Source organism: Mirounga leonina, unplaced genomic scaffold, assembly GCF_011800145.1.
Source record: "Mirounga leonina isolate KUSES-001 unplaced genomic scaffold, KU_Mleo_1.0 Mir_92, whole genome shotgun sequence".
NCBI classification, from domain to species: Eukaryota; Metazoa; Chordata; class Mammalia; order Carnivora; family Phocidae; genus Mirounga; species Mirounga leonina.
This window is the reverse complement of record NW_023270852.1, coordinates 4,209,043-4,223,971: the sequence shown is the minus strand read 5'-3', so window position 1 is coordinate 4,223,971 and position 14,929 is coordinate 4,209,043. Positions and strand designations below refer to the sequence as shown.

Sequence of the window (14,929 nt, the reverse complement as noted above, 5' to 3'; positions counted from 1 at the left end):
GCTATCAGTCTTCCACAGAATCAGGCAGAGTGACCTTTGAAAAAGTAAATCAGATTGTGTCATTTCCCTGCCAAAACTCTCCGATGGCTTCCTAGCATCCTTGGAATAGAAGCCGAACTCCTTGCCATGGCCTGCCAGCCCATCCTGCTTCTCTGGTCTCATCACTTCGCACTCTTTGCTCTGCTCACTCCATCCCAGCTGCGGTGTCTTTCTTGCTGTTCCTCTTTCTTGCCTCAGGGCCTTTGCACTTAACTGTTCTCAGCCTGAATCAGTCTTCCCCAACATCCCTGCCTGGCTGACCTTCATTCCATTCTGGTCTCTGTTTAAATGAGGGTGGGGGGGACAGAGAGGAATGGACTTACGGTCACTGTGTTCAAGGACTAAAATGCACTGTCCTACTCCACCCCTGGCCCCATCACTCAGCCCGCTTACCTTGCTTTATTTCTCTTCATTAGCACTCATCACTACCTGCCTTTATATGATAGATTTATTTGTCTTCCTTACTGTTTGTCTTACCCTACTAGAATGTAAATCCCTGAGGCTGGGTGCTTGTCTTACCTGTCTCATTCACCACTCCATCTCCAGGACATAAAACAGAGCCTGGCACCCAGGAGGTGATCATCACACATTAGATTGGTGAGGGAAAAAAAAAAATGAATGAATTAATGCAAGTGAAGACTCTGGCGTTTATTCTGTAGGCAGTGCAAATCTAGTAGACATCTTTCAGGAGGTGAGTGACGTGGTCAGCACTTTTATTTTAGAAAGCCAGCTGGTGGCAGTGTGGGGGCTGGACTGTAGGAGGAGGCAGCAGAACTAGTTAGAGGCAGTTAAAATGGTGCAGGAAATTGATGCTGAGTCCTGGGTAGGGCTGTGGGCATGGCGGAGAGGGGACCGATGACAGGGTGTGAAGGCCTTTGAGGATCTTTGGTTCCTGTTGGGGTAACTTGGTACAGCAATTCCTCTATCAGAAATACAGGAGGTAAGCTGGTCTGGGAAGAGGCTAGCAATCCTCTGTGGAGTTTTTTCTCCTCCAGCAAATGTCAGCTCTGGGAGGCACGGTCTCTGCAGTGCCGTTGGCTCTCTGAGGAGCGACTCTGCTGCTCTACAGAGTCCCCTGTTCAGACATTTGGTGAGAGTGTAGTCAAGATGGCGGTATCAGTGAGACCAATTCTTCTTCCTGCAGACGTGCCCTTTGCTCTTATACACTATAACCCCACTAAGTCTTTGGTTCCTTCTTGCAACGAGTACTTTTCCTCATATTTAACTCCCAAGGAGACTTGCTCTAACAAATTCTCTTCTCTTTGAGAACGCCTCTGCTCTGCCCATGTCCCAGACAGGGTTTACCAATCACGTGGGGGTTCGGCATCTCCCTTACCACAAACACACACGGGGACTCTTCTCCCTGGGGTGTTAGAGAGTCAGGTTGTCGGTGGGCATATATTCGCAGCCCAGGAAGGGCCATGCTCTTCGGTACTGCAGCCTCTTGAAAACTTTCTTTTGGAGCTTGAATTATTCCTTCTTCCAGAAGTCCCCAGTCCTCTCCAACTTGCAATGAAAAGCCTTTCATCTCTGAGTAAATGCATTCCTAGCCATCCTGCTGAGGTGTCCCCTCTCTGGTCCTCACTGAGAATATGCCAGCCCAGGCTCGGAAGCCTTGGTGCAAAGTTCCTAATCCTGTTTGTCGAGCCCCGTGAAGTGAAATGCTGCACCATCCATCTGTACTGCCAGATGCCCACCTCCCACCGTCCTTCTCTCTCCCAAAGGTCCAGATGCCATTACATTACATTACATCAATAGCTACGCCGTCGAGCTCCTGAGTGCCAGGTACTGTGTTAAGCACTTCGCATGCATTCTGTCTCACCCTTCCCACCCTGCGAGGGTGAGTAGTAGTAATCTTTTTACAGATGAGGAAACTGAGACTTGGCAGTGCAGTGGAGTTAAGAGCAGGAGCTTAGAGTCCCAACGGACCCAGGTTTGAATCCCCACTAACTGTGGACCTTGGGCATGCTACTGAATCTTTTTAACCTTCTTTTTGCACATCTAGAAGACAGAATCGAGAGGGGGGTCATGTGTCACTGTGAAAAGTAAACAACATGTGTTATCTCATAAGCATAGAAGCGTTTGTCTGCTATACTCTAGACTTCGTGCTGCCAGTAAGTAATAGCTCATCGTAGATATTATTGTCTCATTGTCGTGGTCCTCGCCATTGTCGTCATCTTCATCATCCCTCAAGGCTCACGTCTCGAGGCTACATGACTAGTACGTGGGTGGGGTCAGGACTGAACCCAGGATTGAACCTGTCTGGCTGCCAAGCCCTTGTTCCGTCTCCTGTCCCAGGCTGTTGCTCCCAAGTTCATGCTGCCTAAGACTTTCTGTCCCTGAGGTTGCTCTCTTGGTCTTTTCTGGTTGTGCCTGGGCACTCGGCTCAAGCTGGAGCCCAGAAGTTCCTCAGTGCCTTCTGGCCAGTGACCTCATTTCAGTCATTGACCTGAGCAGTCCCATGGCCAGGCTGTTCAGGCAAGAGCTTGGACAATTTTCCCTGATTGTCCATGTCATCTTGTCTACTCTGCAAGCCAGGGGGGCTCCCCATGTCGTTGTTTATGTCACAGGATTGTCCAAGGAAAACAGGAGTGGCAGCAGAAAGGGCTGGTGGGTGTCCCTCCCTTTCGGGGTCACAGATCATTTTGTGAATCTAGTGACATTTATGGAGCCTCCCTCCAAAAAATGCACGTGACAGAGTCTCACAAGACCAACATTGTTCATGAGACATTTGCTCTGAAGCCCCCCCAGGAATTCTAGCTCAGAAATTCAGAATCAGAAGGTTAGCTTATGGGCTTGTCTGTCATCTTACCCCCACTCATTCACAATCAGGACGGGCTTCCAGTGTCTGTAGGGTGTTTGTATTCACGCGTTGCTAGGCCATCCTGGTAGCATTTGGAAAAACCTGTTTTATCGATACCATTTGCCATTTTCATTTCTTTCCCGTGTTTGAGAAGTGTATCTCCATACTAGAATTGGCTGGCCGTTTTGATGAGACTGACCTGCTGACTTAATTCAAGCCATAGCCCGCATCTAGCAGACAGCCTGGGGAGGAGTTTTGGCTCCCAGTATCAGACTAATAGGAATTGTACTGTGATACACAGCTTATAAAGGTGCATACACTGAGCTTCAGCAGGGTTCAGTGTTCTAAATTCAGGTAAATGTAAATCTCTACTTTTCAATTTTAGGATTTTTGAAATTTCAACCTTAAAAAGTGTGCTTCCTTTTTTTTTTTTTAATTCCAGTTTTCAAGGTGGGGGTATGGGGGAAGGCACATGCCAAGCCCACTTTATAGTCTTCTAACTTGCTCACAGGCCTTTCTCTCCTTGGAAACGTTCCAGCAAATTATGGAGTAAGCCTGCTGATCCTCACAGCAATAGGAGTCACGGGTGTCCCTGCCAATGGCGTCTCCCCTCCCTGCCTGGCCTCCTGAGCGCCACAGAAGGGAAGGAAGGAACCTTCCATAATGGGGGCTCAGGAACCCTTCCTCCACTCTGGCTGTGCATCTGTGGTGCCGATGCCCTCTGCAGACAGCGGGGGGGCTGAGGTCTGGGGACACAGGAACCGAATCTGTCATATATTAGATCATTTGATGTAAAGCTTTTTCTGATACATAGTTTTTCCTCTAAAGTTTTTCCCCTTTGCTTTTTCTAAATTATAAAAGCAACAGATGCTCACTTCAAAGCCAGGATTAGAACTTTTCACGCCTGGCTTGGAATTCCAGCTCCATGAACTCATTAGATGTGCAGCCCTGGGAAAAACACACACCCTCTCTGAGCCTTGATTTTCTCATTGTTACAGAAGAGTAATGATTTCACCTCATCACACTGCCGTGAGCACCGAGGGAGATTGGTCCATAGGATGCTCTTCTGGAGGTTTGGCGTGGATTCGTTTCGCTTCCTCAGTGAATATTTGTTGAGCACCTGTGAACCAGTCACCATTCTAGTTGCTCTGGAAATATTCGAGAACAAGACAGAGGGGGTCTCTGCTCTCATGATGCTCACTTTCTAATCCGAGGAGATGCAAAGAAATGAGACCATTTCAGAAATTAAGAAACGAGAACCCACAGGTGGTGGGTGAGTCACAGGAAGGGCCACTTTATTTTTATTTATTTTTATTTTTTAAAGATTGATTTATTTTGGAGTGTGGGGAGAGACAGAGAGAGAGAATCTTCGGCAGATTCCCCGCTGAGCGCAGGACCCCCCCCGCCACCCCCACACCGTGAGGGCTCAATCTCACAACCCTGAGATCGTGACCTGAGCCAAAGTCAAGTCGGACGCTTAACTGACTGAGCCACCCAGGTGCCCCAGGAAGGGCCACTTGAGACTGGACAGCCAGAGGAGACCTCTCTGACAAGGTTCCATGCTTTGTGACCTCCAAGTCCCAGGCTTTCCAGCTTTGAACAGCTCTCCCCCTTAAAGTATAGGTCCCAGTTTTGAATTTGGAAAATCTGACCACAGAGTACATATCCGTTCTCTTTGAGGGCGGCCTTTGTTTACCCATTGGCTCCGCATGCATTCAGAGCGTGAGCTTCTGGGGCTGGAGCTGTGGCGCAGGGCCTTTTGCTCCAAGAGGAGCACTCACCCAGCGGAGCTGACACTGAAGGGAGGAGGGAGGGTGATGAGTTTCTAGCCGGAGCCCATTTTGCTCCAGTGCTGCTTTGAGCATTCCGGTTTCTAAGGAACTGGAAGTAATTTCTCTCTTAGTGAGACTGTGGCACTCTGCAATCTCCAGATTCTCTGCCTGCAGTGTTTTAAGGGCTCGTTGGGGCCACGGGGGCCGCCCCAGCTCGTGCATTGGCATTTGAACCACAGAGCGTCAGCCTGACACCCAGTATCATCCCTCCCAGGGTAGAAAATGGGTTTTTAAGTGACCGGCTCAGTCTGCTGCACTGAACAAGAGGGACCCAAACTGATTAGTGAGGAAAGGTGCCGAGCAGAAGGGCGGGCTGCCTGTGACTCACCTGTCATGTTCCCAGCTGACCTACTTTAATTTGACCTTGATTTGCTCGGTGCAGTTGGTGCAGTTGGAGACACTGTCGTGAAGGCCCTTCTGCCGCCTGACTTAAGCCCAGCATGTGACGGCCCAGGATCACCTACGTACACATGACCCAGGCAGATGGACGGATGGACAGGTGGTTAGCTTTTCATTTACCTCTGAACTGTAATTCGATCACAAGGAAAGGGCTTAATTTCAAGAAAATGGAACAATTATTTCAGACTAGATACGGTGCCAGAGCAGCAGGCCTTCCTCCTTGCTGCCGGGCGGCTTAATCAGGAGGTGGCCTAGATGGCGGCCTTTCAAGTGGGTCCTTGCAGTAGCTTGGCAACTGGTACAGGGTCATAATTGGAAGAATTTGGCTCTGAGTGTCTGTGGGTGTTTACAGTGCACTATAGGGCAGGGCTTCTTTTATTTATAGAATATTGTGAGCAACAAGCAGCAGAAGGCTGAAAAGCCACTAAATCTCGATTTATTTTTAACAAATTCCATTTTTCCCCTCATCCCAGAAGGAGAACTGAGTTATTAAAAAACAGTAAAAAATACATCATCACAGAGCATGCCATATCTAATTATGGGGTTGCCAGCGTCGGCCTGCAGCCACATTTTAAGGGCTTTGTAAATCAGCCATCCATTCAATCTGTGAACTTATATGACTCCTATTCTTCATTTAGATGTAGAGCGAAATTATTGGCAAGTGAGTGCTGATCAGAAAAAGTTCTACACTGTCTAAATTAAGAGATGGAATGTATAAATATAGAAGAGTGTACTTATGTTCTCAAAGGAAGATAAAATCACTCCTCCTTGTCCATTATGCTTAGCCATACAAGCACACATCCCATAGCACTGGATACCCGAGAGAGGTCCTCGATACCCGCAATGGCGGATCTGCACCGCTCAAAGGAGCTGTCCTGTGATATCTTGCTGAGTGATTATTACCCACACAAGCATGAAGGACACGAATCCAGTGCTTTGCGGCCTACGTTCTCATAGTGTCTGAGAGCTGGACAAGACTTCAGGAGCCCCTAGCTCAAGTACATCCTAGTCTAGGTGGGGAAGCTGAGGCCCAGAGAGGAGAGTGGCTTTCCCGGGGCCCCACAGTGCGTCAGGGCAGAGCGGGGCTGGGGCTGTGGTCCCTACGCTCTCCCCTAACAGAGCCCTCCTGTGCCAAGCTCGGAGCCGGTGAACTAAACAGATGAGATTTCTATCCTGCAGGGTTCCCAGTCTCAGACAGACATCAAGACAGTCCAATAGTCACCAACTGCTTAAGTAGACAGGGTTGTGTGAGTACAACAGCCGGCCAGACGAGTGGGGGAGATGGTAAGAGGGGGTCTTGGGAATCTGTGTCTTTGGACACTAAGGCAGAGGTCAAATCAGCCACTCTCTGGCCCATTTGGAAAAGCTTTATGGATGCTGTAAAGTTGCTAAAGGAAGAAGGTGCAGCGCGTTTGCTGAGTATTGGGGGAGGAAGAGTATGGTGGCGTGGTGGTGCCAGGGAAAGTGGATATGGTGGTCTGGGAGGAGCCCTGAAAGCGGATCATTGAGGAGATCTCATGGGAATACCAAAGGGAGTGCAAGCCTGGAGCACGGGCCAGGGACAGATGGGTCTGAGTGCTGCAGAGTGCTCTGGCCCAGACTGGGATGGCATGCGGGTGCCTTGGGCACGGCCATTCCCAGTCCTCGGGCTCCCAGTCACTGCTCATGGTGGCTTCTTTCCGATACTCAGAATCCTTTGTACAGCTCTCCAGGCAGCCAGTATCCACGGGCTAGAGCTGGCCTGGGAGCTGCACCCTGTCTCTGCCTTGCGCTGGGCTAATGGCCCTGCACGGTGCCTGGCCAGAGTGCGGCGCTCTTGGGGGTTAGGTCTCTTTTTGCGGCTGGGAGGAGGCAGAGGGAGTGAGAGAAACCTTTATGAGGAAGGATGGACTGTGGAAGCTTCTGGAAAAGTCACCTCTTGGCAGTGCTGGAGGCCAGTGGTTTTAGAGGATGTGAGTAGGCCTGGAGGGGGGTGCCCGGGGCCTAAATTAAGGCTGTAGTAGTCAGCATGGAGAGGGGCAAGTGGGGAGGAGAGCTTACAGGGAGGAAGCAGCAGTGGGGGTTAGCTGCAGACAGCCAGCCAACCAGAGGGTGAAGGACAGCCACGGGCTGGGACAGGAACCCACTAGGCAGAGGAGGTTCGTGGTGGGGAGAGAGGAATGAGGGCCTTCCCGGCAGATCCAGCGAACTGGGGGCCTGAGTTACTCAGGCTGGGGCCTGTGGAGTATTGAGAACCTTCTCTCTGAAAGGAGATGTTCTCTGTCTTCCTGCCCTATAAGTTCCTAACTGCTCCAGACAGTGGTTCTCAAAAATATTTGCAGGCGGGCACCTGGGTGGCTCAGTTGGTTAAGCAACTGCCTTCAGCTCAGGTCATGATCCTGGAGTCCCGGGATCGAGTTCCACATCGGACTCCCCACTCAGTGGAGAGTCTGCTTCTCCCTTTGACCCTCTCCCCTCTCATGCTTCTCTCACTCTCTCTCTCTCAAATAAATAAATAAAATCTTAAAAAAAAAAAAAAATATTTGCAGGCGTTTCCAGGAGGTGCAAAGAATTGGAAGTCAGGGGCGCCTGGGTGGCTCAGTTGGTTAAGCGACTGCCTTCGGCTCAGATCATGATCCTGGAGTCCCGGGATCGAGTTCCGCATCGGGCTCCCGGCTCGGCGGGGAGAATGCTTCTCCCTCTGACCCTCCTCCCTCTCATGCTCTCTGTCTCTCATTCTCTCTCTCGCAAATAAATAAAATCTTAAAAAAAAAAAAAATTAAGAATTGGAAGTCAGTACATAGGATGTCTCTGGTGTCATCTCCATAAATTGTTTTTCCTTAATCTTTTGATACCTCCAGCTGCTGATCTGCTTTTGAGTCCTCAGAGCTGGGCACCTATGAATGAGCAGTTAACAGTTGTACAGGAGATACCTGAGAAATAGCTGATGAGCTTTAGTCTCAGAATCTTGTATTTTTTTCTTGCATTTGTGTCGTAGTTTTTATACAGTCTGATAATTTTTCAATGACAAAATGTTTTCCACTTTTTAAAATTTTTCCGTTTTTGTAGTTTATAAAGGTGATAACATTCATGATGGAGGATACTTCCCGAATCAGTTTTCAGGGAGCAGATTAGCCCCTTCCTCTCTCTAGTTCCCTGCTCCTGGCCGTCTCCCCATGTCCCAGCATCTCCTCCTGTGTGCAGCTCCGCCCAGGAGACCAAGGACACCCAGGCCAAGGGATTGTGTCAGTAAAAGTTTCGGTGGTAAAGAACATTGGAACCTTGCCAGAGAGATGGCTGGGAAGCTGCCCGTGGAGCTGGCCCATCTGATGACTTTGTACTGTGTGCCCCAGATAACAGTGGCTTTAGTAATTGATGCTGTCTTTAAATTCTCCAAAGTAAGAAAATGTTGATAGTTCGTTGCCACAGCTCTGTCATCTCACGCTTGCCGGGAATCACTTTGCTAGGCACGCGGCAGGTGTTCAGGAAACACTGTTGAGTTTCATGGAGCCATTGCTGGTCATGGCCACCAAGCCTCGCCACTCCATGGTGTTCTGAGACAATGAAGTGAAAGTCCTGAAGGTTGTGTGCACGAAGACAGTCCGAAGTCCCTCCTCCCTCCTTCGGGCTGATGGGCCACACCCTGGCTATCAGCACGTACTTGCTCGTTATCGGAGTGATAGAATGGTCCTGTGGGAAGGGGCGTCAGGGGTCACTGCCCCTGGCCACTCTCCTGGGCAGGAAAACCGCATGTGTACTGTTCAGGACAGGAAGGCAGGCCCCTGACCCCCTCAGGAACCCGAGCACCAGGCATCCTGCTCCCCCTCTGTAGACATGTCTGCCTGTTCGAAAATCCTTCTTTATTCTAATCCAAAGCTGCCTCTTGGCTCTGTTTCCCCATTGACCTAGGTCAGCCCTTTGTAGCAATATGGAACAAAGGCCCGCGGGTGTGGCATGGTTCCACTTCTCAAGTTTGGAAGTAGCGCTCATGGACCCCTTCCCCTCCCTCCCCGCCCCCCCTTTATCTCCCTTGCAGGGTTTATGTTCTGCAGGGCTCTCAGCTGTTCTTTCTGTGACGGGACAGTCAGTATTCATTTCAGCCATAGGCAACCCTGAGTGCTCACCTTGGGTCAGGCACGGTTCTAAGCTCTTACATGAGTGTCTCTATTACTGCCTACAACCACTCTGTGAGGTGGCTACTGTCAATATCCTCATTTTACTCATGGGGAAACTGAGGAACAGAGGTCCGATCCTGTCCAGAGCCGCACCAGTAAGCAGCAGGGCAGAGGTGGGGACCCAGGCGGTCTGGCGCTTGCGCTCCTGGCTGAGGGGCTATTCTGTCTCGCACCCCGAGCGCTCACAGTGAGCTCGTGGCACACGAGACTGGGGCTGGCCCTACTTTGACTTTTTTGCAAGAAATCATTTGACCGGAGCCCCAGTCGGACCCTGTTCTGTGAAACCTCCTCAGAGATTGTGTGCACACAGCGGACGACCGGGCAGAGACCTGTGCACTGTCATGAACAAATGGGTTCATCCGAGCTCTGCCAGGCCCCATGGGGTGCATTCAGATCAGTGTGACAAATAGGGGCTGTGTGCATTTGCTTTTCCTGAACATGAAGTCTGATGCAATGGGTTCCTTGTTCAAAGTGCTTAGTCACGGTTTTGTGGCCAGAAAGCAGAGGGAGAAAGGTGCCTAAGGACTATCAGACGGGATCCCCTCTTCAAGCACCTGATCCAGTGTTCAGTCCCACAGGACAGCCCCGGCAGTTATGGGGCGGAGGGACATGATGCCCACCTGCCCGCCAAAGCTGGATGGTAGGTGCCAAATACACATTTTTCTGAAATGCATAAGTCAGGAGGGGTTTTTAAATGTGAAGGAGAGAGGGAGGGGGTCAGGGCCGGTCTGGCCTGGGCTGGAGGGCTGGCCCTGCCCCTGACCAGCTGTGTAACAAGCTGCCGGCCACTTGTGGTCTTGGTTTCCTCTTCTGGAAGGTGGAAATAACACTATCTTCTCAGAGGGATGATCTGGAGGGTAATTAAGCAGAGGCAGACATGCCATGAAGCTGTAGTGACTGTTCTGGAGTGTTCCCCACACCTGACACCTCAAAGTTTGGTGACCAAGCCCTCGCTCACTGTCTGGCCTTTCCTGCATTTGTGGTGTGGGCTCCAGCCCCTTGGCTGCCTGCCACCTTGTGGAGTGTGAAACGGACTGTGGAGGCATGGGCCTTCCGGGGCAGGAAAAGTCCCTGCGGTCACACTGGTTGTCCTGGCCTGACCCCTGGCAGGTCAGGCCAGGCTCCTGCAGGAGGCTATGACTTCATCAAGAGTCTGCTTCCTGTGCTCAGGTACCACTGGGTCCAGGCCACACACTGGCTGAACCCGAAGGGCCAAGAAGCTGGGATTGAACCATCTTTCTTTTTGTTCATTGCTTTTCAGACAGCCTGCACCCCAGTTACAATTTCCTAAGGATTGAAGTAGCAAAGTGAGGGACCTGGTCCCCAAGGTGTGGGCCCAGACACCTGGAGGGAGAGCAGCTTAAAGTAATAGAAAAAGGACTGGACAAAATCGAATTCTGTTGTTACTAAAAATGGGGCCCTGAGCAAGGACCTAACCTCCCTGAAATGTGGTGTCTGTATCTGAAAATTGGGGATGGTAATAGAACTAACCCCTGAGGTTAGGAGGATTAGACGAGATACCGTGGGAGCCTAACAAAAGGCACCTAGCACAATGTCTAGCAATTAATAAATATGAATATTAGAATAATTTCCTTTCTCCTCCCCTGTCTGCCCCTTCTCCTTATCTAGTCCTGACTGCTACTGGTTTCCTATATGGCTTTGGGTAAATATCTTAACCTCTCTTTGCCCCTTCTCTTTGTAGAAAAGATAGAGTTGAATCAGCTACTGGTTCTGAGTAGGTACGTAGCGCCCCCTATAGGACATCTTGGGAATGTGTAGGGCGATTTGACTGTCCCGGTAATGCGGGACAGGGCTGTCTGGAGAGAAGCAGATTTGCTAGATGCAACCCATGGAGAACAAAAGATTGTCCAACTTCCTACACAACCTCCTAAAGTTCAGTGGGCATTCATGTAGGTGGAACTCTGTTTACAAGTATCTGAGCCTGGAATCTGACTCCACTTTAAGCATAAACACACATAATTTTTGCATGTTTTTAATATATACTGAATTTTCCAGGAACACAACTACCAAGCATCTGAAGTTTACCTGTTCATTATAAATAGGACCTCATTACATCTTTCATCATGTCTTCTAGAGTAGCTGTACCCAACATTTGCATATTGACTCTGGATGTAGTATATTTTAACGAACTTTCCTTTCTTCTTTGTATTTTAGTTAGGGTATTGTGTTGATTGTTTTTGAAATTATAAGTGCTGGTAGGTTATACTATTTACAAATTTCAAGAGAGTGAAAAGAATGTTAAAAATATTTGTATTGAATCTTTGAAAGTATGAGAGAGGGCGTGTGCACGCACGCATGCACGTGTATGTATTGGCTTATAAATGAGCCGGAGAAACCTTAGAATGAACCTGAAATTAAAAGAAACGGGTTCTTTGAACAAGTCGAAGGGGGACTTAGACAAATATAGGGAGACAAAGGGAGACTGAGACAAACTTAGACAAATGGGTTAAATATATATACATACATATTTTTTTTAATTTTAGAAAGGACAAGTAACACTAAAGGAAACCAGAGAGGTATGCAACAAAGAAATGGGGTCAGAATATCCAACATGGCTCCTCTGAGCCTAGGATTTATGTGATCCTAGTAAATATAAAAGCCGAATATTCATCTACCCCAAATAATTATGTAACTTTGTTGGCTGAATGGGAGGGTAGGTTCCTATGTGTGCCTATAATGACAGATATAATGGAAGAGAGGTGCCTTTTCCTCTCCCGTGGTGAGAAGTGGGTAGATCCTGGTTGAGACTGGAACATCACTGAGTGGTACCATAAGCTGTTGTTCAGAAATGTGGAGGTGCTTTCCGTAACTGGTTGCCTCTGGAAATGGGTTGGGGAACGGGCAGGAGAACCTGGGGACCGATATTTTTCCAGTAGCCTTGTAGAACTTTATGAGTCTTTAAACTAGCCCCTGGGGGAAAAAAAACTTTAATAAAAAATAAAAATTGAATTTAAAAAAGTGGTTTCATTTCTCTTAAAATGTCCTTTTACATAAGAATATGTAATGGAAGTCAGAATTTTTAATAGCATCCTTTGTCAGAGAAATAAGGTATTTTGATGTTTCCCCTGTCCCTTTTAGAAAATATGTAATCTTAAAGAGTCTGAAACATGGTTTTCATCATCTTTCTTCATCTTTGCCGTTTCTGGTTTTTTGTTTTTTTTTTTCACCACTCCCACCTGCACATACGTTTTTTTTTTTTTAACATCCATTTGCAGATTTTTAGAGAAAGGAGAACCAGCCAGCCTCCCTGCCCTTTACCATGTTGTTTTATGGCCTCTGCCTGCACGAATTAATTGTGTGAATTTTGTGAATTACCTCTTCTATTCTTTAGTTTTCCACTGAGGTGTTTGTCTTTTTATTGGTTCATAGGAGGTTTTATTTTTGTTTTGTTTAATTAAGAAAGGATAATAGTCCTTCCCCGTCACAGAGCTTTCGAGTCAGACTGACCTGGGTGTGAATCCTGGCTTTCTCACTCATGAGCTCAGAATTTCAGGCAATTTATTTAAGTCTCTGAGAATGAGTTACTTCTTTGAAAACTACATGAAACAACACTGACTGGCACAAAATCCAAGCCCAGTGTGTGGTTTCTGCTGCCACAGCTTTTGCATTTTTACTTTTCTTGTGATCCTTGCACTGAATATTTTCTCAAAAAAAGTACCTCAAGAACTCATGCTTTTTCAGATCCTTGGACAATTACCACTCCCTTGCTGTAACCAAAGCTCAGAAAAATGAAACTGAAATCACTGAAATAATTGTTTTATTCCTTGCGTAGGAATGAAAGAAAACAAGTTGATTCCGTTTGAGCTAAAAGAGGAACTTGCAGGGTCATTCCTGGGGTCAGGAAACGCTCAGAACAACATCTGAGATCTGGGGCACTGGAGGAAGGCCTTGAGCTTCATCGCAAGATTAAATCGTCTTCCTCAAACTGTGCTCGCCAGGACGGGCAAGTGCATTTCAGAAAGGTTTCCAGTTGTGAGTTGAAACAGAAAGAACCATCTGTTAGGCACACGGCCATTCCCCCAGCACTCTGGTCGATTCTGTCCTTGCTACACGTTTTGACATCCTGGCTTGTTAGGAGGGAGTTGGGAGGGGCACATGCCGGCCCCGCCCTACTTCTCCTACTTGGGACAGAGCTTTTGCTTTTCTCTGCAGAGTTCCTGAAGACACCAAAGCATGTGGGGGGGGGCCCAGCTCTCGAGTTAGGCACATCGGGGTTGGGTCCCTGTTCCCCCTCCTGGCTGTGTGATCTCAGACAAGTGGCTATACCTCTCTGAGCCTCAGTGCCGTCTTATACACGATGTTGATAATAATGCCTTTCTTGAAAGGTCATGAGCTAGCACCGTCCTCAGCATGATTGACACTCAGTAGCTGGGAGGTAGTCTCCGCCCCAGATGGGTGGGCAGCGGGGACACAGCGCTCAGCCCTGCAGTCTGTGCTGTAACTTAGACGTCTTGTGTTCCTCTCACTTAGCAGCTCCCCGACCAACAGCTCCTGGCTGCTAGGTGGACAGCAAGAGGGCCCTCTTCCTCCAGCTATCCCACAGGGCATGCAGTCTGGCAAGTGGAGCTCAGGTTGGACGTCTACCCCCAGTGGCCCCCATAGCTGGGGGCCTTTGTGCAGTTGATGGACTGGCTGTTGCCCCTCGTGCCAGAAAAAATCAGGAAGTCTGGTTAGCTGTTCCTCCAGAATCTGCCAGGAATTGACAGCAACTCACATGCATATATGTGCAGGTCCTCTCACACATGCACGTGCACACACGCTCTCTCACATGCATGTGCAAGCTCACATGCAGGCAGGTGTGCACACTCAGCACGTGCTTTTGCACACACATGCTGCCCCACTGCCCCCCCATGCGCCTGCACACACAGGTCCCCCTCCCCACAATCTCTTCTCAACCTGCAGCCAGGCTGAGCCCCAGGTGGGAGCCTGTCACCCCCCATTCCTCTCAGAGTCAAAGCCAAGGCCCTTACAGGGGCCTGCCAGGCACCATGTGGTCTGTGCCCACCCTAGTCCAGGGCGGGTCCTCTGACACCCCCTCGGCTCCCTCTCCTCCTTTGTGCCAGCTCTTCCTGGCCTGGAGTGCTCCTCCCTCCACGCCTCACCTCCTCAGATCCTGACCACCTCCATCTCCAGAGCTCCTCCTGCCCCGACTCTGAGCTCTCTCCCCAGCACTCACTACCTCCCAGCGTCGTTTACTTATTCGGCTCCTTTGCTTGCCTTCCTCACCAGAATGTATACCAGATGAGGAGAAGGACCTTTGTGTCTTCACCGCAGTCCTGTTGTGGAGAACGGCGCCTGGCACTTGGATGCCCTCAGCAAATATTTGTTGAAAGAGTAATGAATGATTGTGGACCCACACGCTAACAGTGTCTTCATTATTACAACATTGTCCTCGATTGAAATTTGACTGCCACATGCAATCTGTGGTGGAAATTTACTCAAATTCTCAACTCTTTCCCGGTACAAACGACCTGGCATATATGGTTGCTCAGGAAATTGCCTTGGATGGGTTGCTTTAGGGCCTTGGGCCCGTGGTAACCATCTGGGGCCTCCGTACCTGTCAGCAAGACCTATGGTAGGTGGGTCGTAAGGGGGACATCGACCTCCCTGTCCCCCAACACTTCTGGGGTGTCGCTATTTCACCCCAGAGCCCCCGGGCAGCCCCGCCCTGGGCAGTAGCT

The 14,929-nt window shown here is 49.2% G+C and overlaps 1 protein-coding gene across 7 annotated transcripts in view; it reads left to right on the top strand.

Moving 5' to 3' along the window:
- The window catches only part of ARNTL (aryl hydrocarbon receptor nuclear translocator like), a 99,079-nt gene that overhangs the window by 43,446 nt on the left and 40,704 nt on the right, over window positions 1–14,929 (top strand). The window contains exon 4 of one of the 7 annotated variants that reach the window (XM_034995367.1): window positions 5,057–5,173. The exons of 5 other annotated variants lie outside the window; for them this stretch is intronic. The gene's annotated coding sequence lies outside the window, so the exon portion shown is untranslated. Of the gene's footprint in view, window positions 1–5,056; window positions 5,174–9,222; window positions 9,868–14,929 lie in introns of those variants that run through there. One more of the 7 variants, XM_034995372.1, reaches the window with a different exon arrangement.